At 35.5% G+C, this 26,815-nt stretch overlaps 1 pseudogene across 1 annotated transcript in view; it reads right to left on the bottom strand.

Annotated features, from left to right (window-relative positions):
- Positions 1-1,391: 1,391 nt before the first annotated feature.
- Positions 1,392-26,815, bottom strand: part of LOC308495048 (E3 ubiquitin-protein ligase makorin-1-like) — a 460,600-nt pseudogene continuing 435,176 nt past the window's right edge. Inside the window, exon 2 of the transcript in view lies at positions 1,392-2,661. The product of the transcript in view is annotated as an E3 ubiquitin-protein ligase makorin-1-like (transcript). The remainder of the gene's footprint in view (positions 2,662-26,815) is intronic.

A 26,815-nucleotide genomic window follows, 5' to 3' on the forward strand; every position in this document is an offset into this window, starting at 1 on the left:
TGCTTTCTCTTAAAGTGAAACACTGGGTGGGATCCAAGGAATCAAAGCAGTAGATGGACAACTCAGGAGCATCTCCAAATTATTTTCAGAAAAAAAGAGCAGCAAAACACACAGCTAAAAATTTCTGATCAAGGAATCCTAACAACTAGTCTCGTGGATTACCACCCCTCCCACCCCTTTAGTGGGAAAGCATGACCTATTATTGCAAACCAAAGACCCCACTACAAGAAACACCTTAGAACATAGTTCTGAATCACATCTGTCTACCTGCAAAGCTCAGGGATGGAATGAGGCAAACATCCACAAAAACAAACACAAAAACCCAACAACAAAACCCCTCAAAGGAGGATGAAGTTTTGTCAGAAAGTTCCTGGACTGGGAAGGCTAGGAGATCATTAAACATTAAATACAACTGTGTGTCCAAGACCCAGTTTGTGTTAATGTATTGGTTAAGCAGATAGTTTTAACCCCTATGGCTAAGCCCATTTCTCTATTTATGTAGACAGACAGCAGTAGCACTGCTTTATTAACAGCTACCAACATGCTGCTTTGTCCTGTAAGACCTATTTGCCACACTAGGCTGAAGTGACTAAACCAAGGTTTTCCACTAAGGCTAAGAATGCCTTGCCTAGGCAGAAATGAACTTATCACACACTCACACTCACACAGGCCACATCTATCAGCCCTGTGTGTCAACTTCCAACTCTGCATTTCTTTTATGCCTCTCTATCTTTTATGTGTGTTCTTTTACAATATTCCTCTCACACGAAAGACAGTAAAAATCTCAGCACATTCACATCTGGTTACCCAGTAGTATTACTAGTGTGCAATTAATTAAATAAGAGGCCCAAATCACAGAACAAGAGCACAGAGTAGAGGTTACAGGCTAGAGAACAGAAATAAAAACACAGATGTGCAGATTTCACCAGAAACCTCAAGTTCCTGTAGCAGAAGGCTGCTTGCCACAGTTCAGATCCTTCACCCATCGCACCTCTCCTTGAACCTCAAAGCAGGGCCGGTGCTGTTACTTGTGAGCCTGGGGACCTCAAAATGAGTGTGAAAGTCCATAAACACTACCCTATGAGCTATGTGAACAGGGTTGAAAAGAGATGACGCAACAAACTTATACTAACTGATAGTTAAGTTCATGTTACTAAAAAAAAATAGCTTTAAAATTTATTTTTGTAACTTTTTAAAGCAGGAAACGACAACTCACTCTGTGGGGAAAGGTGAGGGATTGTTGAGAAGACAGGCCCTGGGTAAAAGTTATTCTGACAGTACCTGTAGTTGACAGGCCTGCCTAGGATAGAAACACGGGCTCTGCCACCCCGCCACAGGGCACAGCTCCTGTCTGAGTCTCAGCAGACCAATTCCCATACCACTCAAAGCTGCTATACATCCAAGTCATAAAAATCTTCCAGCTCATTATGAAACAAGTTCCACTCGTGTGCAGAATCTATCATGTCGCTATTCCCACCTGCAGGCAAAAGCATAAGCAACATCTCGCCCAACTCAAAGGTGGCCACCTCTTCTTGGTTGTTGTCCAAGGGGGTGCTGTTCTGTCTTTTCTCAATGAGCTCCCAGAAGTGGTTGCTTTGTTGGGTCTGGTATCTGCTTGATGTTCCCACTTTCTGTCTCTGTGGTCCCTCTCTGTGGCCATCGGGGTAGGCATGCTTGTAAAAACAGTTCCCTCCAAATGGGCAGCTCCCACGTCCTTCATCAAAATACCTACATGCTTTGTTGCTCATGGCCTCCTTGTATTTCTGAATGAGTTTCTGCATTTCTTCTTTCTCTTACACCCAGTGCTCACATGGAATTACAAAGTTAGACGTGATCCGACATTTGGGACAGGACTTTATGATCTTGCTCTCAAATTGTTTATCACTCCTCCACTCGTGAATACACTTGAGATAGTAGGTGTGGCTGCAGTTGGACAGGATGCCAAAGAGGTTCTCGCTAGTGTTGGCTTTCTTGTAGACCACCTCCCTGCAGATGCCACATGCCATGTCCTTGCTGCACTGGACAGCAAATGACAGCTCCATGTTCTCCTGGGCCTCAATGCAAGATTTTATATGCTGTGATCTCTGGGCCCCATCTACTGGGTGGAGGACTTGCAGCCCACACATCTCACAGGAGTCTCTGTGGAGATACACACAGTTCTCCCCATATCGGCACTCTCCCACCATGGCGTACGGACAAAGCTGCTGCTTTGTTTCGACTGCACTTTGCTCCTTCTCAGAGTCTTCCTTGGTCACTGAGACCTGCAGGGGTGCGTCAGTGCAGGAAGGGGCAGTCTGGTCACAGTTGGGCTGGCCAGGAACAAACTCAGTGGCATTCACCCAGTCTTCTGAACCTGCTCCTACAGTTGCAAAGTTTGAAATTCTTGACTTGGCCTAGCAGGTATTCATTTCAACAATCGGTCCAACTGTGGATGAACTTGAGAAAGCAGAAGGGACGCCTTTGTAGTTGGATCTGTTGCAGTCGCTTCTTCCGGTTTCAATGGCTTGCTGTGCTCATATCTGCAGCGGTCTTCGTAAATACAGGACCCTCACTGAAAATACTTGCACACTACACTGTATGGACTGTCAGAGAGGTCATGTGAGGAGCAACAGTTATCACCTTCTTTACAAACCCCATGCATGAAATACATACAAGGCTTATCTTGGGCAGAGGCCAGAGGATGTGGATCTCCTCTATTTCTATTTATTTATTTATTTGATTATTTATATAAATATAGACTCATTGTTATTTTTACTTTGTGTTATAATCCAACACTATATATGTTGTTCCTGTTTAAGCCTTTGGGAGCCCTTTCAGTTGCTTCCTGTGGCCCTTTGAAATATCCCCATCTTTGCATCTTTTTGAAAATGTTTAATGCACTTTTATATTTTCTGCAAGCTCATCTTCTGTATTCTTTATTCCCATCCTAAATTCAGTCATTTCTCCAAGGATCCCTGATTATTTATGAAGTATGGTTTCAGAAACCAAGATCTGTATGCTAAGTATGCTCATTTTCCTGGAGTGTCATTATTTCTTTAATTCTGTATTTTCTCAGTGGACAGAACTACTAAATATATGTATATATACTAACCTACGTAGCACACACTTCTGTAATTATTTCTATACCTATTCATCAGTATCTGTGTTAACCTTAATATACTTTCATGCAGATTTCTTTGACACTAATCCATTACCACCTTGGTTACTCTAGTTTCTTCCTTACCTTTCTTGCTTACCTGTAAATTTCCACTCCCACAGTGACAAACCTGGCTCCAATCATCTGCCATCCATTTGCATAATTATTCCATTCCACTGTACAAGCAGAGCAGTATCAGAATTGTTAAACTCTACCTCACCGGAAAGCAGCTTTATTAATTACAGTGCCATACTTATGTGCAGTTTATTTACCTTTATTCTTACAGATGCCACTCATTCACAAAGTTTCATAGGTGAGAATTCCCCCCACATTTAATTCCGTGAAATTGTTTAATATATTTGTAATATAGCTATAATGTTTTTGCCACTGTACAACTTGCTGGATTTCCCTGACCTCATAAACATTTTCTTTTTTTTTTATTGGCATTTATTAAGACTCACTCTGTTTTATAAATTTCTGTGGGCTTTCGACAATGCATTCTTGTTTCCACCATTATAGTATCATACATAATAATTTCCCTACACTAAAAGTCCACTATGCTTTACCGATTCAACTCTCCTACAAGCCCCTAAACACCTCACAACCACAGGTCGTTTTAATGGCTTTAAAGTTTTGCCTTTTCCAGAATGTCATATAATTGCAATCATACAATATGTAGCCTTTTCATACTGATTTCTTTCATTTAGCAATATACATTTGAATTTCCTCCATGTCTTTACATGGCTTGATAGCTTATATTTTTAATTACTGAATAATAATATATGGATATAGCTGTTTAACCATTCACTTATTAAAGAACATCTTAGTAGATTCTAGTGTTTGGTGATTATGAATAAAGCTGCTATAAATATCACCATGCAAGTTTTAGTGTGAGCATAAGCTTTCAAATCAGTTGACAAAATACCAAGGAGTACAATTGCTGGATCACACGGTAAGACTATGTTTAGCTTTGTAAAAGACTGCCAACCTATTTTTCAGTGTGATTGTACCATTTTGTATCCCCTTGAGCAATGAATGAGCATTTCTCTTTCTCCACATTTTTGCCAGGACGTGGTACTGTCAGTTTGGGGAATTTTAACCATTCAAATGTGTGTGATAGTGTCTCATTTTTTGTTTAATTTGGAATTTCCTCAAAACAAATGATGATGAATATTTTTTCTCATATGCTTATTTCTCTCATCTGTGTATCTTCATTAGTGAAAGTATCTATCAGATATTTTGCCCATATTTTAATTGAGTAGTTTCTTACTGTTGTATTTTCAGTTTTTGAATATGCTTTATTTAGTTTTTTGAAAGGCATAGAATGTAAATTTAATGTTCTTATCTTTTTTCCCGTAGGTTTAACATTTTTTAAAATAAAAACAATTTGGTGGGAAAAGAGTACAATAAAATATGCGTAATATTACAAAAAAAGAAAAAGAAAAGCAAAAATTCCCAGGTACTCACTGTGTTTCCCCAAAAATAAGACCTAGCCGGACAATCAGCTCTAATGCCTCTTTTGGAGCAAAAATCAATATAAGACCGGGTATTATACTATATTATATTGTATTATATTATATTATATTATATTATATTACATTACATTACATTACATTACATTACATTACATTATATTATATTATTATTGACCTGGTCTTATATTATAGTAAAATAATACCGGGTCTTATATTAATTTTTGCTCCAAAAGACGCATTAGAGCTGATTGTCTGGCTTAGTCTCATTTTCGGGGAAACACGGTATATGTATTTTTTGTTTTGTTTTAATTTGTTTTTCAGTTATAGTTGATATAAAATATTATATTAGTTTCAGGTGTACAACATAGTGACATTTATATACCTTATGAAGTGATCACCCTGATAAATCTAATACCCATCTGGCACCATACATAGTTATTACGATGTCATTGACTATATTCCCTAGGCTGTACTATATATCTTTGTGACCATTTTAATAACTAGCAAGTTGTACTTCTTAATTTCTTTTACCTTTTTTATTCATCTCTCCCAACACATCTCCCATCTGGTAAACATCGTTTACTTTGTATTAATGACTTTGTTTCTGTTTTGTTTATTCATTTATTTTGCATTTTAAATCTCACATATAAGTAAAATCATGTGGTGTGTATCCTTCTATGTCTGACATATTTCACTGAGCATAATACCCTCTAGGTCCATCCATGTTGTCACAAATGGTAAGATTCTTCTTTATGGCCGACTAATACTCCATTGTATAAATGTAGCACAGTTTCTTTATCTAGTCATCTACAGATGGGCATTTTGGTTGTTTCCATGTCTTGGCTATTGTGAATAGTGCTGCAATAAACATAGTGGTGCATATATTTTTTTGAATTAGCATTTTGGATTTGTCTGGATAGATACCTAAGAGTGGAATTTGTGGGTCATAAGATAGTTCCATTTCCAGTTTCTTGAGATACCACCATACTGATTTCCATAGTGGCTGCACCAATCTGCAATCCCACCAACAGTGCACAAGTGTTCCTTTTTCTCCACGTCCTCATCAACAGTTCTTGTTTGTTGATTTATTAGTGATAGACATTCTGAACATTGTGAGGTGATATCTCATTGTGGTTTTGATTTGCATTCCCCTAATGACTTTTGATGTTGAGCCTCTTTCTATGTATATGTTGGCCCTCTGTATGTCTTCTTTGAAGATGTGTCTATTCAGGTCCTCTGGCCATTTTTAAATCAGATTGATTGTTTGCATTTTTTTTTTTATTTTGAACTGTATGAGTTTATTTTATGTATCATTTGCAAATTTGTTCTGTCATTCAGTAGGTTGTCTTTTGGTTTTGTTGATGGTTTTCTTTGTTGTTAAATACTTTTTTAAGTTTGATAAAATCCCATTTGTTTATTTTTGCTTTTGTTGTCTGAGATTCTGAGATATAGCATATATATATATATATATATATATATATATATATATTGCTAAGACCAATGTCAAAGAGTTTATTGCCTATGTTTTCTTCTAGCAGTTTTATGCTTTCAGCGCTAACATTTAAGTCTAATTCATTTTGAGTTTATTTTGTATATCATGGAAAAAAATTGTCCAGTTTCATTGTTTTCATGAACCTGTGCAGTTTCCTGACACCATTTGTTGAAGAGGCTTTCTTACTCTATTGCATACTCTTACCTTATTTTTCTAAATTAATTGACCATATGGGTGTGGTTTTTATTTTGGGGCTCTCTATTCTTTCTGTTGATCTATGTATCTTTTTTTATGACAGTACCATGCTGTTTTGTTACAATAGTATTGTGGTATAGTTGAATATCAGGTATCACGATACCTGCAACTTTGTTCTTCATTCTCAATATTTATTTGGCTTTTTGGGGTCTTTTGTGGTTCCATATATTTTCTCCCAATCCATCACTATCATTTCTTTCTCTTAACTGTTCAGTATTTATCAGTCTAGCAATATTTTTTTTTCACAGATCCCACTTTTGGAGTTGTATCTAAAAGTTTATTGCCAAACTCAAGGTTACATAGATTTTCTCTTTTTTTTTATTCTATAACTTCACAATATTGTGCTTTGCACTTAAGTCTCTGATCTTTATTGAGTTAATTATTGCAAAAGGTGTAAATTTTGTCTGTAAATTATTGCATTATTTTGTATATGGATGTCCAATTGTTCCTGTACCATTTGTTTAAAAGACTATCTTTTCTCCATTGTATGTCTTTTTCTACTTCTTCCAAGAATAAATAACTATCTGCATTGTTTTATTTGGGGCTCTCTATTCTATTCCATTGATCTATATGTATATTATTTTGTCAGTCCCATGCTCTCTGGATTACTATAGCGTTATAGTAAGAGTTCAAGTCAGGTAATGCCAGTCCTCTGGCTTTGTTCTTTTTTGATATCGTGTTGGCTATTTGGGGTCATTAGTCTTTCCACATAAATTTTTGAATAAGTTCGTTGATCTCCATAACACAACTTGCTGGGTTTTGGTTAGGATTTCATTGACTCTATATATGAAGATGTGGAGACTTTACATCTTAACAATATTGAGTCTTCCAGTACACAGTCCTGCCTTATCTGTCCATGTATTTAGACTGTCTTTGATTTCTGTCATCAGAGTTTTTTGGCTTTCCATATCTAGATCATGTATATATTTTGTTAAAATTTTACCAAAATATTTATTTAAAATTTTTGGTGCTATTATAAATAGTGATGTGTTCTCAATTACAAATTCTAGTTCTTTATTACTGGTACATATAGGGGAAAATTAGACTTTTGTATAATAAGTTTACATCACGTGACATTGTTATAATCACTCATGAGTTCCAGCACTATTTGTGGATTCTTTGAAATTTTCTATGTGGAGTATTGTGTCATTTGTGAGCAAATAGAATATTATTTCTTCCATTCTAATCTGCATACCTTTCTTTTCTTGTCTTGTTATATCAGCTAAGACTAACTGATATAACTACTAACTGATATAACTGATATAACTGATGTTGAGTAAGAGTGAATTCATCATAAGATGCATAACAAATATATCATAACATTAATAAAATCATCCTTTTGTTGTCCTTGATGTTAGGAAGGGAAGCATCTACTTTCTAACCATTAAGTAGGATGTTGGTTGTAGGTCTTTTGCAGCTGTTCTTTGTCTCATTGAGGAAGGCCTTCTCTATTTGTAGTTTGATGAGAGGTTTTATCATTAAAAACCAAACAAAAAACAAAACAAAACAAAAACAAACAAACAAACAAAAACACCTCTGGGATTTTTTTTTCATTAAAAAAACCAAAAAACCTCTGCAGGGTAAATTTTGTCAAATTATTTTTCTGCATTAATTAAGACCATATGTTTTTTTCTTCTTTGGTCTGTTGATGTGGTGCATTACCTAACATAATTTTCAAATTTTGAACCAGCCTTGCATATCTGGAATCAATTCTGCTTTGTCATAGTGTATATTTATTTTTAAACATTGTTGAATATAATTTGCTAGGATTTTTGGAGAATATATGTGTTCATGAGAGATATTAGCCTATAACTCTTTTCCTCTTATAATGTCTTTAAGTGTTTTTTACATAGAAGTAATGCTGACCTAGTAGAATAAACTAGGAACTATTTCTTTTGATTTTATATGCTGGAAGAGAACATAGAAAATTAATATCATTTCTTCTATACGGTTTTGGTAGAACTCACCAATGAAACCATTTGGGTCTGGTTATTTCATTTTCAGAAAGCTTTTAATTATTTAATTTATTTAATAGATATAAGTCTATTAAGATTATCTATTCCTCCTTGTGTGAATTTTGGTTGTTTCTGTCTTTCAAGAAACATGTCAGTTTAATCTAAGTTAAACTTGTGGATATGATAGTTCTGGTTTCCAGTCCAACATATAAGGAGGTTGGAAGTCATTGCTTCATTTTTATAAGTAAAAACCTTGAAAACTGAAAATCAGTAACTCTACTTAGATCCATCAGAGAATTGAGGTCATAGGGCAAATTGCTGCCCCAAAGATTGGAAATATAGGCAGATATAGAAAATCACAATTTACCAGAGCAGAATCCCATGAGTAGAAACCTCTTGATGAACCAGTAGGAGAATAGGAAAACCTAAACTGTAATTTATTAATTTCTAGAGGCTAAGTATGGACAACTTAAAAACACCAGGAGGATTTAGTCTTTGGGGGGGAAATCCCTTTAATGTGTTTTAACTTCAGGAGCCTGAGCAGGTTCTCAAAAAGAAGATTGAAGAAAAAAAACACTACTTGATTTTAGAGGTAGTAGGAATACCCATTTGGAAAAATGCCCCAAATGCCCAGATAATTATTTTTTCTTAGCAAGGCCTGATGTAAACTAAGCTATTATAACAGAAGCTAACCTACTGGGGCTTATCAAAGCACAGCTCACCTGCGGGAAGAGAAATACCCAACTCCAACCCACTTTAGCTTTACAGATGGGAAAAGGGAAATAATAAATCCCAGTTTCCTCTAGTCATTTGGTTCCTTCCAAAGGGGGCAGGGAGTGTGGGGGGGGGTCTCTAAAAAGTACTAGTAAAAGCCACAGCCTAAGGGAACAGCCTGTCATCAAACTGAGACCTAATCATGGGACTATAGAACACTTTCTCTCCTCCAAAATCTTACAAACACATCATTAAAAGTCTATTTACTGGAGTTCCTTTTCCTCACCACATGCTACCCAATTTTCAATAAAAATTATAAGGCATACTGCAAAGCAAAAAAGTACAGTTTGAATAGACAATACAAATATCACAGACTCAGATATACGAAGGATATTAAAATTATCAGTCTAGAGATTTAAAAAAGTATAATTAATATATTAATGATTCTAATTTTAAAAGTAGACAATGTGCATAGACTGATGAATAATGTAAGCAGAGAAGTGGAAATTCTAAGAAAGAATAAAAAACAAATGGTAGAAACAAAAAAAACACTATAAAAGTATTGAAGGATTCCTTTGACATACTCATTAATAGACTGGACACAACTAAGAACAGAATCAATAAACTTGAGGATATGTCTATAAAACTTTAAAAATCTGAAAAGCAAAGAGGAAAAAGTAAAACAAATGAACGAACAAACAAACAAACAAACAAACAGAACAGACTATTCAAGAACTGTGGGATAACTCTAAAAGGTATGTGATATGTGTAATGAAAGTACCAGAAGAAGAGAGAAAGCAACAAGAGAAATATTTGAAGCAATAATGATGGAGAATTTCCCAGAATTTATTGTAGGGACCAATGCAAAGATCCAGGAAGCTTACAGAATCAAGCAGGATAATTTTCAAAAAACAAAAACAAAAACAAAACCCTACACTGAGCCTATATTTAAATTGCGTAAAATAAAAAATAAAAAAGAGAAATTATTGAAACAAGTGACAGGTGGGGGGAGGGGCTTGCCTATTGAAGGGAAAAGATAAAAATTATATAGTGTTGGTACATAGCATTAAGTTTTATTTGGGGTTTGTTGAGCGTTTTTGTTTTTGTTTGTTTGTTTGTTTTTTTGTTTGTTTTTAATGTAAGTACCTGACATTAAGCTTTTGATTTCTGAGGCATCCATTTCAAAGACATCCATCTCTAATAAACATATTTCCAACAGTATGACATGACCTCTACCAAAACAATATATAAGGAACCAGGTCACCTCCACCCATGAAGTTCTCCTTTTAGAAATCCCTGGATAACTTAGATAACTGACCATTTAAGTCACCCCACTTTTTCCTGTCTGCATTCTAATTCCCACTCTTATGTTTTAAATGTGCCAATTGGTAGAGAGTGATATCAGCATTATGGCTAAGTAAATCATTACTTTTTTTCCCCTTTCCTTTGTTTTACAACTTATTGGGCATGACAGCCAAACATAAGTGCACCTGAAGATTACACCAGGCTACCTTGGAGGTTTCTACCCACCTGTGCATCCAAAATTTGGCAGATAGAAACTTCGTGGGGGCTGCAGATACAAGGGAGTCAGTGAGCCTGCCCCACCACTACTTGCCATAATCAGGAAAAAGGAAACCTGAAGGGTTTAAAATAGGGCTAATACCCAGGGTTGATAGAGAATTTATGGAGGTACAACCTCCCTCATGGTAGACTCCAGCATGCCATTGTAGTGAGATAGGGATTAGTTTGGAAGCAGAGGAGATGCCAAAACTTGCCAAAGCAGCACCCCTGCTCAGTGCAACACTTCAAGGGTGCTGGGCTTTTGGCAACATCAAAGGCAACTTCTCTGACAGAAGAGGTGGAAAATATTATCTTTTTCCATGGGGGATGTGTAAAGCAAAAGTGTTAAGTGATTTTCTTGCTGGCATTTTCTATGGGTTCCAGCTGGAGGGACCTATTTCTCTCCAAAAGCACATGGATTTCTGAGGAAGGACGCTTGTGACTGTGAGGAGGGGTAGGAAAAGGAAGGAGGCAGACAAAAATATCAAATGTCATTGAAAGCACGTTTCCTGTTGTCTGTTTTGGAATTTCAGCCGAAGGTACAATGAAGACCTCTGGAAGTGCCCCAATCAGTGATCCCCTACCAGCCCATGGGCATCCCCAAAGCCCCAGATGCTAAGCCCACACCTACCCTCTGTGCCGCCAGCTCTTGTTTATGCTCCCAGATGCATTTACAAGAGCCATCTCCAGTAAAGAGAAATCACAAACCTGAGCTATAGGACCACCTTCTGGATTACGCAAAAAGGTTTCTTAATGCCAGCCTGTTAAATTGTAAGAACCGAGCAAACATAAATCATTAACTTTAGGAAAGTTATCTGCTACTTCAAATGCAAAATCAGAAGTACATTGTTGCCATGCAGCAACCTAACCGTCTGTTCCCTCATACCTACCCCTAAAGAAAGAAGAGTCTATGAGACTGATCCTTTCAGGGACTTTGCTTCATCTTTGTGTTTACACTTCATGTCTCCCTGTTTGGCCCCAAAGGATGGCTGGTTAGTCAATGACAGGTAAGATTCCTCAAAGAAGGAACAACCTAAGACAGGCACAGTTGCATAGGGGCCATCAGGAGAACTCATGGGGTTGACAGAGGTGGGCATAGACCCCCACCTTCCCCCGTTTAAGGAGAGCTTCTGCCTCTGTGGCTATATTACTTCCCACAACCTGCTTGGGAAGAGATTCAATGGTGTGATAACATCGGTTTTCCATCTATTCATATCAGTAAGTTTCAGCATGAAGGTTTTGTCCTTTGGGGAGGTACATAAACAAATACTAAGACATCCCGGGACTTTCGATTCCGGCCGCTTGCCAGCAAGGGTGATTGGTTTGAATCAGTTTTCTGGTATGATGTATGAGATTCACAGACCGTGGAAAAAACAATGTTACTTCCTTGTGTGTACATCAATAAAAGCCACAAGGGGCCCAATTCGGGGCTCTCAGTCCTTTGAGGCTGTGAGACCCTTGGCCCCTATTGCATAACTCTCTTGACTTCAGTTTCTTTCTTAACCCTTCATCGCCCCTTCTCATTCTCTTACTGCCCGTGTCCTACTGGATGTGACAGTACATATTGTCATACAGTATTAAATAAAAGAGAAAATATGGTATCTTACACAGAAAAGAATTCTCACCAACAACCAAACTCAAAACTATAAAATATTGTAATATAACTGATAAAGAATTAAAAAGAGCTGTTATGAAGAAATTCCCTGAGGTACAAGAAAACTCAGAAAGGCAATTCAGTAGACTCAGGGATAACATTGATGCACAGAAGAAGTTATTCACCAGAGAGATTGAAATTATAAAAAAAGAACCAAACAGAAATTCTGGAGCAGAAGAATTCAATGACTGAGATGAAGAATGAACTAGGGAGCATCAGTAACAGGAAAGAATAGATGGAAGAAAGAATAAGTGACTTGGAGAAGAGGGATTTATATATGATTCAGTTAGGAGGGAGAATTAAGATTTTAAAAAGGGAAATAAATGCTACAAGACTTACTAGAATCCATCAGATTGGACTTTGGTTTCAAAGAGGATTTTATGAATTTGACCTCAAAAACAAGGGAAGTAAAAGCAAAAATAACGAATGACACTCTATCAAATTAAAAAGCTTTTGCACAGCAAAAGAAACCATTAACAAAAGAAAGAGTCAACCAAATGAATGGGGGAAGATATTCGCAAACAACACCTTCAATAAGGAGCTAATATCCAAAATATATAAAGAACTTGTACAACTCAACAACAGAAAAACAATCCAATAAAAAATTGGCAGAGGACTTTAACAGACACTTCTCCCAAGAAGACATACAAACAGCCAACAGATATATGAAAAAATGCACAACTTCACTAGCTCTCAGCGAAATGCAAATAAAAAACACAGTGAGGTACCACCTCACACCTATCAGAATGTCTGTCTCCTCCCACAACTCCAGGGTCCATAAAACTGCAAGAGCCTTTTGTTTTGGGCTCCCTCAACAGTTACATGACCCCCATCTATTTTGATCCACCTGACCCTCAAGCAATGTGCCATTCCATGGGGGAAAACTCTGTGAGGTTACTTTCACTAGAACCCCCCTTTTTAAATCCACAGTTGTTAATTTCATTTGTGGATAAAAGGGGGGGTTCCTTAAAGTTCTAATCATAAATTCCTAACTGGGCAAGTCATGGTAGGGAGTCATGCCTCAGGCCTGTGACTTCAATGAAAAGGATTTTAAGGAAGTTCTGTCCTTTGTTCTTGTGCATCTACTTAAGCCACCTTTGAAATGCCAGAAGTACCATGTTTCCCCGAAAATAAGACAGCTGGACAGTCAGCTCTAATGCGTCTTTTGGAGCAAAAATTAATATAAGACCCGGTCGTATTTCACTATAAAAGACTGGGTCTTATCTAACATAATATAAGACCAGGTCTTATATTAATTTTTGCTCCAAAAGTTGCATTAGAACTGACTGTCCAGCTAGGTCTTATTTTGGGGGAAACACAGTAATACTACTAAAGGCATATGGGGACAGAGCCAGGAGTACAGTTTCCAGGCTCTCGTCCTCACGTGGAAAGGTGCTGGCTCAGGTAGTAAATGGCCATCAACTGTGATTGGATGGCCATCAGCTGTGGCTAGTTGGCCGTCAGCTGTAACGAGTGAGTCATTGGCCACTAATATAGCTGTTGTGGCTATGCTAGCAGCAAAATGAGGGCCAGCAAGAAGATGGTCGTTGAGCTAGCAAGAGCGGATTGCAGCTAGCAAGTGAGGTTGGTTGGCAGAGAAAAATGGATGGCAGGTTGCGGATAGTGTGGCTCCTGTTTCCTGTGTCTCAAACCCAGCCTGCAGTGAGACTAGTGGTATGACTCCCCTATCTATGGTTCCGTGGGTGTTCCTTTTTGGCCTCACCATATCCTGCATTCTTATGCGGGGAGCGGGACTAGGGACCCCAGAAGAGACCCCGCCTGACACCCTGGATGACAATGTGTGACCTCCCTAAATGAGCAACCAAGCTTGTTAACTATCCTGTAATCCAATCCCTGTTTTGCTTTCTCCCACCTTCAAGTAATCATCCTTAAATTTCCTCCTTGATTCCAAATGCATAAACAAAACTGCAAACTGTTATTCTCTGGAGTATTTTAGATCTTACTTCCTGGAAATTGACATCAGTTTGGGTTCAAATAAACTCTTAGAAAAATTCTCTACAGGTTTGGACATTTCTCACCTGGACACATTTTTGGTGTGTGCTTTAATTGGCTTCTCATACCTGGCAGCTGCTTTCTCAGTTTCTCTAGTTCAACTGAGCTCCTGACAGTTTATTTCCCACTGCTATGTACCTCCATACCATGATGTTTAGCCTCTGATCCTGCTCCTCAGGGGGTGCAAACTTGAGTATTTCCACAGTTACCATAGAATGACAGTGATTTCTGCAGGGCTCTTTTTGACAGCTTCTTTTCCTGACCACACCCAGCTGTTCAGCTCCACTAATTGCTGTTATTACTCTGTATTCAGCAATGCTCTAGGATACAAATTGCTCTTTAGACTACACCATCAAATACAGACTACTTCTAAAAAATAGTTGCCAAGGCACTTTCTACTACTAGGTAGGAAGACAGCTAATTAATACTAATCCAGTCAAATAATGTATGAATATGACATTTCCTAAAACAATACCTGCATTTTGTCAAGGATTTTTCTGGAGGCTATACCATGCCTTGCTGTTAAAGATACTGATATATTCTGAGATATCTCTAGAGGTCCAGAAGCACTCCCCCTTAGCTCTACTCACATATGGGGGGGTCCAAATTTGGGTTCTCCCTCTTGTTTTTAATTTTCTTCTCAGTAGTTTTGTACTATTAAGGAAAAAAACCCTGTGTATATGGATGGTAATCTTGGGTAAAGACTATTTTCCCAAATTATGTTTTTCATCATAGAGACAGAAATTCTCATGGTGGCCATATAGATAGGGGCATAAAAAAATGAAGTCATAACTCTCTAAAAATGGTTTGATATCCTAATTTCTACTTTGAGTTTCTCATGCATGTGAGAAAGATTCCATGTCAATTATCCCCTACATTTAGATTGTACTTATTTCCTCTTTAAGAATTTTTTACTTTTTATACGGTTATTATTAATAATTGTACATAAAATCTTTATGTATACTCATTTTCATGTTTATAAACAATTTACACCTTTCATGACACAGTTATGTAGTGAAACTTACAAAACAAGTTTACCAATTCTAACACATAAAGCAGCAAAACTATAAGTCAAATGTCATATTTTTTTATTCCAAGGTGCCAAAAAATTGTTTTAATCATGCCTTGCAGAGATACATATTGTTGTTTATGAAAGAATGTTTTACTTTTGATAAGATATATAGCTACATCAGAGACTAGACAGATCGTTATAATTCATTTTAAAATATATAATATTGAAATAAAAGTTTCTGTTAAAATGCTGTCCTTCCAAGAATGAACATTTTGGGGACAAAAGGTGAGATGAAGTTCTTAATTTGCTTGTTTCTACAAGTAAAACATTTGAACTTCAATAAAACATTTGAAGTCTTGTTCATAATTTTCAATGTATTTTTACATCCATTATTCTATTTGATCATTATGATCCTGAGATGATTATTACTTACACTTTAGAGACTAAAAAATTAAAGACAAATATTTGAGAACATGTATCTATTGTTTGTTCCTGGTGTGTCACATTTTCACATATATATCATAGTATAAAATAGATTATCTTTATATACATCTACATATGTGTGTATGTATATGTAGATTATTTTAATATATAAAAATTATGAAACATGTACCAAAAATAATTTCTATCTGTTAGAAGTTTATAATTTACTGAAGATGAGACAGGAATGCAGAAAGAGATGTAAACTTTATTGAAAATAAAATGATATCTTACTTATCTTTGCTATATGTCCTAGCAGTTTCCAGTTTCTTTCTATGCATGTGTTTACATATGTGTTTATACTCATATGTGTGTCTATGAGCTGTATAAAATGTGTGTATAAATAGAGTAATTTAATTTATTATTTCAAAATGTATACCTCTCCATTCCTTTTCTAATACACAGACATTTATATTCAATCAATAGAATAGAGATTATCTAGGATTAAAATATGTTTTACTGAATAACACTCTACTTTCTACTCAGTCAAAACATCAATCATTTTCAAAGTAAAGAAACTATTTTGAGACATTCAAGGAATTAGTAAAACTGCTAACCACAGATATATTGCTTAAATAATGCATATTGATTGATAATTAAAATTAATAGAAAAAATCATATTCTGAAAAAGTTGTGGACAAAAAAAGTACATAATAATGATGTATGCAAGTGTTTTTTATATATGAGACATAAGACAAATGTGAAATTTACATTTGAAATTTACTGAAGTGAGTTTTTGTTTTTTTTATTATGATAAGATATAGAGAACATAAATTTATCATTTTTAACCACTTATATGTATAGGTAGATATGCCATTCAGTGACATTAATTAAATTCACAATGATGACCAAACATCAACGCCATCCATCTTCAGAACTTTTTCATTTTCACAAACTGATACTCAGCCTTAGGCAAGTACAATTCTATTTTCTGTCTCTATGAACTTTACTACTCTGGTACCTCATACAAGAGGAATCATATAGTACTTGTCCTTTCATATCTGCTTATTTCACTTAGCATGAAATCCATAGGATTTATTTATGCTGTAGCATGTATCAGAATTTCATTACTTTTTAAGGGTGAATAATATTTTATTATACGTATACACTACATTTGTTTATCATTTGTCTATCAGTGGACACTTGGATCTTTTCCACTTTTGGGCTACTGTGAAAAAGGCTACCATTAACATGGGAGTACAAATATCAGTTCAGTTCTCTGCTTCCACATACCTAGGAATAAAATTGCTGGATCATGTGGTAATTGTCTTTAACTTTTTGAGAAATGGTAAAGCAGTTTTCCAGAGTGGCTGCACCATTTTACATCCCCACCAACAATGCTCAAGAGTCTCAATTTCTCCACATCCTTGCTAATACTATTTGTAAATTTTTTGGTTTATTTTAATAAAACACACCTTAATTTATGTGAAGAGTTATCTCATTGTGGTTTCAATTTGCACTTCCCTAATAATTAATGATAGTGATGATATTTTCATGTGCTGGTTGGCCACTTGTATACCTTTTTTTGAGAAACATCTATTAAAATACTTTGCCCATTTTTATTTGTGTTGTTTGGGTTTGATGTTTTTTTTTTTTTAAAGTTGAGTTACAGGAGTGCTTTATATTTTCTGGATATTGACCCTTTATGAGATAGATAGATGATTTGCAGATATCTTCTATTCCTTGAGTTGTCTATTCATCATCTTATTGATGTCCTTTGATACATACGAAAAAGTTTAAATTTGTCAAAACTAACTTATTCATTTAAAAAGTTATCTGTGCATTTTATAATCATTGCCAAATCCAATATCATGAAGATTTATCTCATGCTTTCTTCTAAATGTTTTATAGTTTTAGCTATTACATTTAGGTCTCTGATGCATTGTGAGTTAATTTTTATATATGGTGTAAGTTACATGTTCAAATTCATGCTTTTGTATATGACTATCCAGTTTTCCCCCATCATTTATTGAAAAGACTGACTTTGACCGATTGGAAGGTTTTGGCATCCTTATTAAGCATTATTTGACCATATATCTGAGGGTTTGTTTCTGGGTTCTCTCTTCAATTAGTTGATATGTCTCTCTTTATTCTAGTACCACACTATTTTGATAAGTCTAACTTTAGTAGTGAGTTTTGAAATCAGGAAGTATGATTTTAACTTTGATTTTTAAAAAAAATAATTAATTTTCAATTACAGTTGACATTATTTTATGTTAGTTTCAGGTGTATAGCACAGTGGTTAGACATTTATATAATTTACAAAGTGATCCCTCTGATTAGTTTAGTGCCCACCTGGAACTATACAGTTATAATATTAATGACTATATTCCTTATGCTGTACTTGACAACTTTGTTCTTTTTTTTCTAGATATTTTTGGCTATTCAAGATCCCTTGGTATTTCATGTGAATTTCAATATATAATTTTCTATTTCTGCAAAATTATTATTTGAATTTTGATAGATATTGCACTGAATCTACTGATTTCTTGGGGTATTATTAACATCTTAAAAATGTTAATTCTTCTAACAATGAACTTGGAATGCCTTTCAATTTGATTTTGCGTCCTCCTTAATTTCTTTCCTCAGTGTTTTATAGTTTTTAGTGTACACATTTTCAGCCCTTTAGTTAAGTTTATTCCTAAGTATTTTATTATTTTTTGATGTTATGTAAATTGAGTTGTTTCCCTAATTTTCTTTTCAGAATTTTCATTGTTAGTGTATAGAAAGGCAACTGATTCTTGAGTGTTAATTTTAGATCCTACAACTTTACTAAATTTGTCTATTTCTTTTAACTTTTTTGTTTGTATATATGAATACTACATATAAGATCATGTCATCTGTGATCAGAAAAAAATTTTACTTCTCCTTTCCAATTTGGATGTCTTTATTTCTCTTTCTGCCTAATTGTTCTGAATGGAACTTCAAATACCATGTTGAATAGATGTGGGAAAAGCAGCTATCTCTATCTTGTTCCTAAGGTTAGAGGAAAAACTTTTTCCTCTTTCCATTGAATACATGATGCTGTCTGTGTGTTTTTTATATGTGGCATTTATTATGTTGAGGCACTTACTTTTTTAAGATTTTTATTAAAAAATATAGCTAACATACAATATTATATTCATTTCAGGGGTGCACCATAGTTATTCAATGTTTATATACCTAAGGAAGTGATCACCATAAATCTAGCAACCTTGTGACACTGTACTATGCTATCACAATATTACTGATGATATTCCCTATGCTGCGTATTATATCCCCATGACTTATTTGTTTTATACCTGGAAATTTGTCCCTCTTATTCTCCTTCACCTTCCCCTACCCCTTTTTTAAAAATTTCAATAACAGTTGACATTCAATATTATTTTATATTTAAGGTGTACAGCATACTGGTTAGAAATTTATGTGATTTAAGAAGTGATCCCCCTGAGTAGTCTAGTACCCACCTTGCACCATACATAGTTATTACCATATTATTGACTATATTCCCTATGCTTTACTGTCCTTTGTATGTGCCACTTGTGGGCCTAATTGTGCAGTACTCTGCTGTGATCTGGAGCCAACCACCAAATATATTGGCTCAGGGACCTCTTACGAGGGGCTCCAGTGCAGGCCCAGGTCACCCACTACCTGTGGCTGTTTGGGGACTGCCTGGTAGGAGCTACAAAGTGATCCATAATTGTTTGCTGCCTGTGCTAAACCTGGAGATGTATGGGAGATGCTATGCTATGAACTGAGGACGTCTGACACCGATACGAGGCCTGGCATATCTCTTTAAGAAGCCAGGACACCCCAAGGCTTGCTGCCACCTGCCAGCTCCCTTAATGTTCAGACTCTTATAGAGCCTCATGATATATGTGAATTGGGTGATGCAGGGTCTTGAGGAGTCACTAGAGTGGGAAGAGTTATGGTCACAAGGTTAATGTAGACTCTGGTTTGGTGGCAGTGCTGAGCCTGGAGTGACTCAGCAAAAGTGTCAGAGCTCACTGAGGCCAGTCACTGCCTGATGGGCCCATGCACTCCCATAGTTTTCCAAGAGAGAGAGTAATGTGGGTGGGGCTGGGTGCTCATGGAGAAAGTGCCTCTGGTGTTGGGGAAGTTGGGTGAGGTGGAGTCCCAGTGAGTCAGTAAGGTAGAGCAACAGAGTTCACCAGGCCAATCAGATTCAGATTTGGCCATGTTGGGGGCAGGTTCAATACAGGTAAGGTGGCACCCACCTGCCAGCTGCACAGGACGAGGACCTCCTCACAGGGAAAATGCCGACTGTCCTCCAGTCCACCCCCTGGAGCCACACACCTCAGTCTGCCCCTCCCGCCCATATGTCTCCAACACCCCACCAACTCACCATCCCTCTGCCAGAACCCAAGGTGAGTGCCTGCGAGTGAGTGAATGTGTGTGGGCTGTTTAAGAGGACACCTAGGTTTCCCACAGCTTTCCATCCCACCTGGACAATCAGAATCCCCAGTTTTTCACAGCCAAATGTTGTGGGGGCTCCTCTTCCTGTTACTGGTACACTGGGCTGGGGAGGCTGGTGTTGGGACAGAGGATCCCTCACTTCTCTGGAGGGAAACTCTGTGGCTGAGATATTCCTCCTGGTTCTCAATTGTCACATGGAGCTTTGGAGCCCATTCCACGTCTCCCCCCTGCCTACCAGTCTCAACGTGGCTTCTTTATATTTTCAGTCATAGGACTTTTGTTAAGCTAGACTTCAGATGGTTCTCTGTGTTGATTGTTCTATAATTTAGTTGTAATTTTAATGTGTTCATAGAAGGGTGCAGGCACAGTGTGTATTCTCCAAAATCTTGGATCTCTCTCGAGGCATTTTATATTCCCTGTTTCTTGAGAGGTATCTTTTGTTTGTTTGTTTGTTTGTTTGTTTGAAATCATGTAATATTGTTGAATTTTGTCAAATGTTTTTTGTTGATTAATTTTTAAACCTTTTTTGTTTGTTTGATTTTTTAAGAGCAGCATTAGGTTAACAGCAAATTGAGGAGAAAGTATAGAGATTTCCCAAATACTCTTCTACCCTTACATATGCATAGCTTCCATTACCAATATTCTCCACCAGAGTGGTTCTTATGTAACAACTGATGAACATACATTGACACGTCATAATCACCCAAAGTCCATAGTTTGCAATATAATTCACACATAGTGTTGTGCGTTCTATGAGTTTGAACAATGTATAATAATATATATCCCTCATTATGGTATCGTACAAAATATTTCGATTGGCTTAAAAATTCTGTGCTCTGCCTGCTTATCCCTTTTCCCCTACCCCACCAATCCCTGGCAACCACTGAACTTTTTTGCCTTTTTCATAACGTAATATAGTTGGAATGATACAGCATATGGCCATTCAGATTGGCTTTTTTTCAGTTAATAATGTGCATTAAAGATTGCTTAGTGTCTTTTCATGGCTTTATAGCTCATTTCTTTTTATTACTGAGTAATATTTCATTGTATGAATGTAACACAATTTACTAATCCATTCACCTACTGCAGGACATCTTGGTTGCTTCCAAGTTTTGGCAACTCTGTATAAAGCTGCTATAAACATCCATGTGCAACGTTTTGTGTGGATGTAAGTTTTGAAATCTTTTGGGTAAATACCAAGGAGCACAAATGCTGGATCATATGTTAAGATTATGTTTAGCTTTGTAAGAATGTGCTGAAGTGGCCATACTATTTTGCATTCCCACCAGCCACGAATGAGGGTTCCTGTTGCTGCATCTCCCCAGTAGCATTTTGTGTTGTCAGTACTCTGGATTTTGGCCATTTTAACTGGTGCTTAACATATCTCATTGTTTTAATTTACAGTTCCCTGATGACATATGATGTGAAGCATCTTTTCATAGGCTTATTTGTTATGAGTATATTTTCTTCGGTCAGCTGAGGTCTTCAGTCCATTTTAAATTGGATTATTTTCTCATTGTTGTGTTTAAGAGTTCTTTGTGTATTTTGGATAACAGTAGTTTATCAGATGTGTCTTATCTAAATATGTATTTTTAAGTCTGTAGCTTGTTTTCTTCTTCTCTTGACATTGTCTTTTGTAGAGCAGAAGTTTTAAAGTTAATTGCAGTACTGCTTATCTATTTAGTTTTTATGAACCATGCCTTTAGTGTTGTATCTAAAAGGTCATTTCCATACCAAAAGTTATCTAGGTTTTATCCTATGTTTTTTTTCAGGAATTTCATAGTTTTGCATTCTACATTTATGTCTGTGATCCATTTTGAGTTCATTTTTTTGTGAAGGGTATAAAGTCTGTGTCTAGATTCATTTTGTTGCATGTGGATATACAGTTGTTCCAGGATCATTTAGTGAAAATGTTGATTGAGTTTTGTCCCACTTGGACATAATGTACAATCCTTTCAATATGTTCTTGAATTATTTTGCTAGTACTTTGTTGAGAATTTTTTTGCATCAGTATTCATAAGCGATATTGGTTTTTAGTTTTTTCCTAGTGTCATATTTTTGGCTTTGGAATGAGTAATACTAGCCTCAGGGAATAAACTGGAAAGTGTTCTTCTTCAAGCTTTTGGACAGAGGCTAAGGAGACATAATGACTAAAAGTAATGTGATGATATGCTAGATGGGATACTAAAACAGAAGGAAGAAAAAAAAACTTATGGTCAAATGAAGAAAATCTGAGTATGGGGTATAAGGGAATTCTATGTACTGTCCTCACAACTTTTCTGTGTATCTAAACCATTCTAAATTTTAAAATTTATTTTAAAATATATATACCTTGAAACAATAAGGGTGCTTTTAGAACATTTCAGAAGATGAAATGTGTTAGATTGGCTAATAGTTCCTTTTTGCCCAGACTATCTCAGTTTTAACACTGAAAATTATTTCTCTCAGTAAACCCTTTTATCCCAGACAGATCATTTCAATTTTTCACCCTGAATGTGACTCAGTAAGTAGCATTTGAGGTAGTTAGGCCCTTGAGGACTTGTTATCTCTAAGCCTAAATTCATTTATAATTTTCACATACGGTCTTTTATTTTTTTAATTGAAGTTTATTGGGGTGACAATTGTTAAAGTTACATTGGTTTCAGGTGTACAATTCTGTAATATGTCATCTATATATCATATTGGGTGTTCATCACCCAGAGTCAGTTCTCCTTCCATCATCATATGTTTGATCACTTTTACTTTCATCTATCTCCCCCCTGTCCCCTTACCCTCTGTTAACCTCTAAACTATTGTCTGTGTCTGTGAGTTTTTGTTTCTTCATTTGTTTGTCTTATTCCTTTGTTGTTTTCAGTTTTATATCCCACATATAGTGAAATCATGTGGTTCTCTGCTTTTTCTGTCTATCTTACTATATTTTGCTTAGCACAATAATCTCAAGATTCATCCATGCTGACACAAATGGCACTATTTCATCTTTTCTTACGGTCGAATAGTATTCCATTGTGTATATATACCACAAAAATCTTTACCCAATCACCTATGAAAGGACACTTTGGTTGTTTCCATGTCTTGGCCACCGTAAATAAAGCTGCAATGAACATTGGAGCATATGTGGTCTTTTAGCACTTTCATTCCTTCAACATTGATGATTGCTAAGCTTTTTCTAATCATACAATATTTTTATGCCATTATTCCATAGTCCGTGATAGTAATTCTGCTTCCATATCTGCCTTATTTAAGCTTGCCTAATCCAGGTGAATATTTCAAGTACTCTTGCAGAGAGAGGGGTTAGAACTTTATCACAGATGCCATACTAAAAGCACCTATATTATCCACTACTACCTTCCTGATCCATCTAAGGTTGGTTGCTCATTCAGCGACAACAAAGGCACACGAACTGTTGGCAGTACATCTATGTCTGCGGTCAGTTGGAGCAAAACGAAACAAACATTCATTTAGTTTGTATTTTATAGCTTCAAACTATTCTTGCTTAGAATCCAGCATTTTTATTGTAATTGTCTGATTAATAATTTATGTTATAGATATTTTATAGAATAAGCCCCATGTACCTCTGAGAGCAGCAAATGATTTTTGAGACATTTATTTATGTCATTGTACTAGAAAATATTCATGTGGTAAAGCAGATTGAAGAGGTTGTTTCTCTGCTGTCAAAATATTTTTCAGAATGTGTGTGTGTGCGCGTGTTCCATTAGCATCTAAACAACACAAACTAGTAGCTATACCTAACAGGTGAGCTTAATCATCCAGTATTTAGTTACTGCTTAGTTCTCTCATTTTGAAACTGTAGTAATGAACAGGGGTTCCAATACATCGGGTTTTCGCAACCTTGTATGCATATTTGAATTGCCTGGGTATCCAAAGACCAGGCCACATCCAAGATAAATAGGTGGGACATAGATGTGAATAATTTTTGAAGCTCTTAAGATGATTCCAGTGTGCAAAGAAGTTTGAGAACCATTGAGTTACATTCTAAAATATTTTAGGAGAATTTTAATAGTTCCAAGTATGTATAAATAAAGTGTGTGGAAAAAAAAGTTAACACTCTTACAGACAATAGTTTAGTGGTTACCAGAGGGTAAGGGGGGTATGGGGGGTGGGAGATTAGGGTAAGGGGGTTAAATATATGGTGATGGAAGGAGAACTGACTCTGGGTGGTGAACACACAATGGGACTTATAGATGATGTAATACAGAATTGTACACCTGAAATCTATATAATTTTGCTAACAATTGTCACCCCAATAAATTAAAAAAAGTTAACACTCTTAAAAATGTATATTAAGTGCCAGAAATGTCTTAACATTTTTAGCCTCTGATATAGTTACCATCTTATTCATTGCCAAATGTTAGAATATAGATTCCATACTACATAAGACTTTCTGTACTAAATTGGAAAAATCATTATATTCTTAATGAAGAGTCATACCCTCTCTACATTCATATTCTTCAATTTCTTGTGATCATAGAATTGTGTGCATATCAATAAGGCAATCATTTTCTAAAACAAGCTTTTACAAAATAAGAAGTGATCTATTTAACTGCTCTATATCCTCTCATTATCTTAGAGTTTAAAAACCATACCAGAAAAACAGCTATGAAATGATAGTGCACAATTTTATTTTCTATAGTGAGGAAACCTGTTACTTACAGGAAAAGGAATTAACCATTGTGTCATTTAGAAGTTTTTACAATTAAAAGTTTTATTCCTGGAGGAACTACAAGACAATTAAATGAAATGCTAACAACAAATTAAATGCTTTATAGGTCAGTCATCCCATTAGATCTCTTTAGGGAAGCTGTTCACATATACAGCATGCCATAACCTATTTGCATAATGATTCTATCTTAACTGTGCCTTCTGCTCTTTTATGGCATGTTGTTTATCCTGACACATGGCTGATATAGGAGAGATGTAAAGGATGTAAAAGCTGCTATTTATGGCAGATAAAATTTGCAGAATCCAAGCATAGTAAGCTAAGCATATTAAAACTGACAGAGTCTTTAAAAGCCATAGATGTGATTTGATATGAAATACATTAAGACTATGACTTCACAGGCAAAGAAAAGCAGAGGGTTGAAGTAATAATATAGGTACTTTAGAATTTAAAAAAAAAAGCCTCCTATGGAGGAAGTTAACATTTGGTTGCCTGATTTTTCAACATTCTTTATCTACACAGCTTGAGTGAACTTTGGAGTGCTCAGCTCTTCATTTTACTTTGTTTATGTGTACAAAAACATGTTTGTTCAACATTTATAAATTTAGCAATTTTTTTGTCATGTAATTATAATGAATTTTATGATAAAAATAAAATATACATATTACTTTCAGTTGTATAACTGTCCTCTCTTGTTAAATTTATTCTAAAATGGGAGGAAGTGAATATCATAATATCTGGGTATGCACCCTGTGCCTACCTTAGCAGCCTTCATTTATTTGAGCTTCTGATTTCCAGTTTACCAAGTGATCAGATAAATGTTGGTCAGAAGGCTAAATAATCAAGATGTACATCTCTTCTATACTTTTACAAACTTGTATTATATACACAGATATATTACGCATATAATGTAAATATATATTTCATAGAGGACATTCTCTATCTATCTATCTATCTATCTATCTATATATATCTATATATATATATATATATATATATAGCTTTGCATTTCAGGTTCTACTAGCTTAATATTAGTTTATAAAATTATGTTGTCCATTGTATTCTTCATTATAAACTTCATAGTTGGTTTCGTTAATGAGCCAAGGTGACACTTTAAGCCAGAGATAGATTTCAGCATAAATATTTTTGCTGTTTTTTTATTGTATAGATTTTAAGGTGTACAACTTAATGTTGTGATATACAAATATTGTGAAGTAATTAATCTAATTAACATATTCATCACCTCATATAGTTACCTTTTTGTGAGTGTGTATGGTGAAAATGCCATTGGAATTTAATAGGAATTACATTAAATCTACAGATGACTTTGTGTAGTATGGACATTTTTACAATATTAATTCTTTCAATTCATGAACATGAGATATCTGTCCATTTTTTTGTGTCTTCTTCAATTTATTTAATCAATGTTTTATAGCTTTCGGTGTGCAGGTTGTTTACCTCTTTGGTTAAATTTATTCCTATTTTACTGTTTTTTATTGCTATTGTAGATGGGATTTCTTTTTCAAGTTATTCATTGTTAGTATATAGAAAAACAACTAAATTTTATATATTGGTATTGTATCCTGAAACTTTACTGAATTTGTTGATGAGTTCTAACAGTTTTATGGTGGATTCTTTAGGGTATTCAGCATAAAGGATCAGTCATCAGCAAATAGACAGTTTTACTTCTTCTATTCCAATTTGAATGCCTTTTATTTATTTTTATTGTCTAATTTCTCTGACCGGGATTTCTAGTACTATGCAGAATAGAAACGGCCTGAGTGAGCATTCTTGTTCTGTTCCTAATATTCGAGGACAAGGTTTATGGAATAAAGTATTCTTTGTTGGCAGTTTTTTTTTTTTTTTCTTTTAGTACCTACTGTCTCCTGACATGCAAGGATTCTGCTGAGAAATCTGCTTAGAGTATTATGGGTGTTCCCTTTAATGTGATAAGTTGTTTTTCTCTTGCTTCTTT

This window comes from Rhinolophus hipposideros (assembly GCF_964194185.1).
Source record: "Rhinolophus hipposideros genome assembly, chromosome: X".
Lineage (NCBI taxonomy): Eukaryota > Metazoa > Chordata > Mammalia > Chiroptera > Rhinolophidae > Rhinolophus > Rhinolophus hipposideros.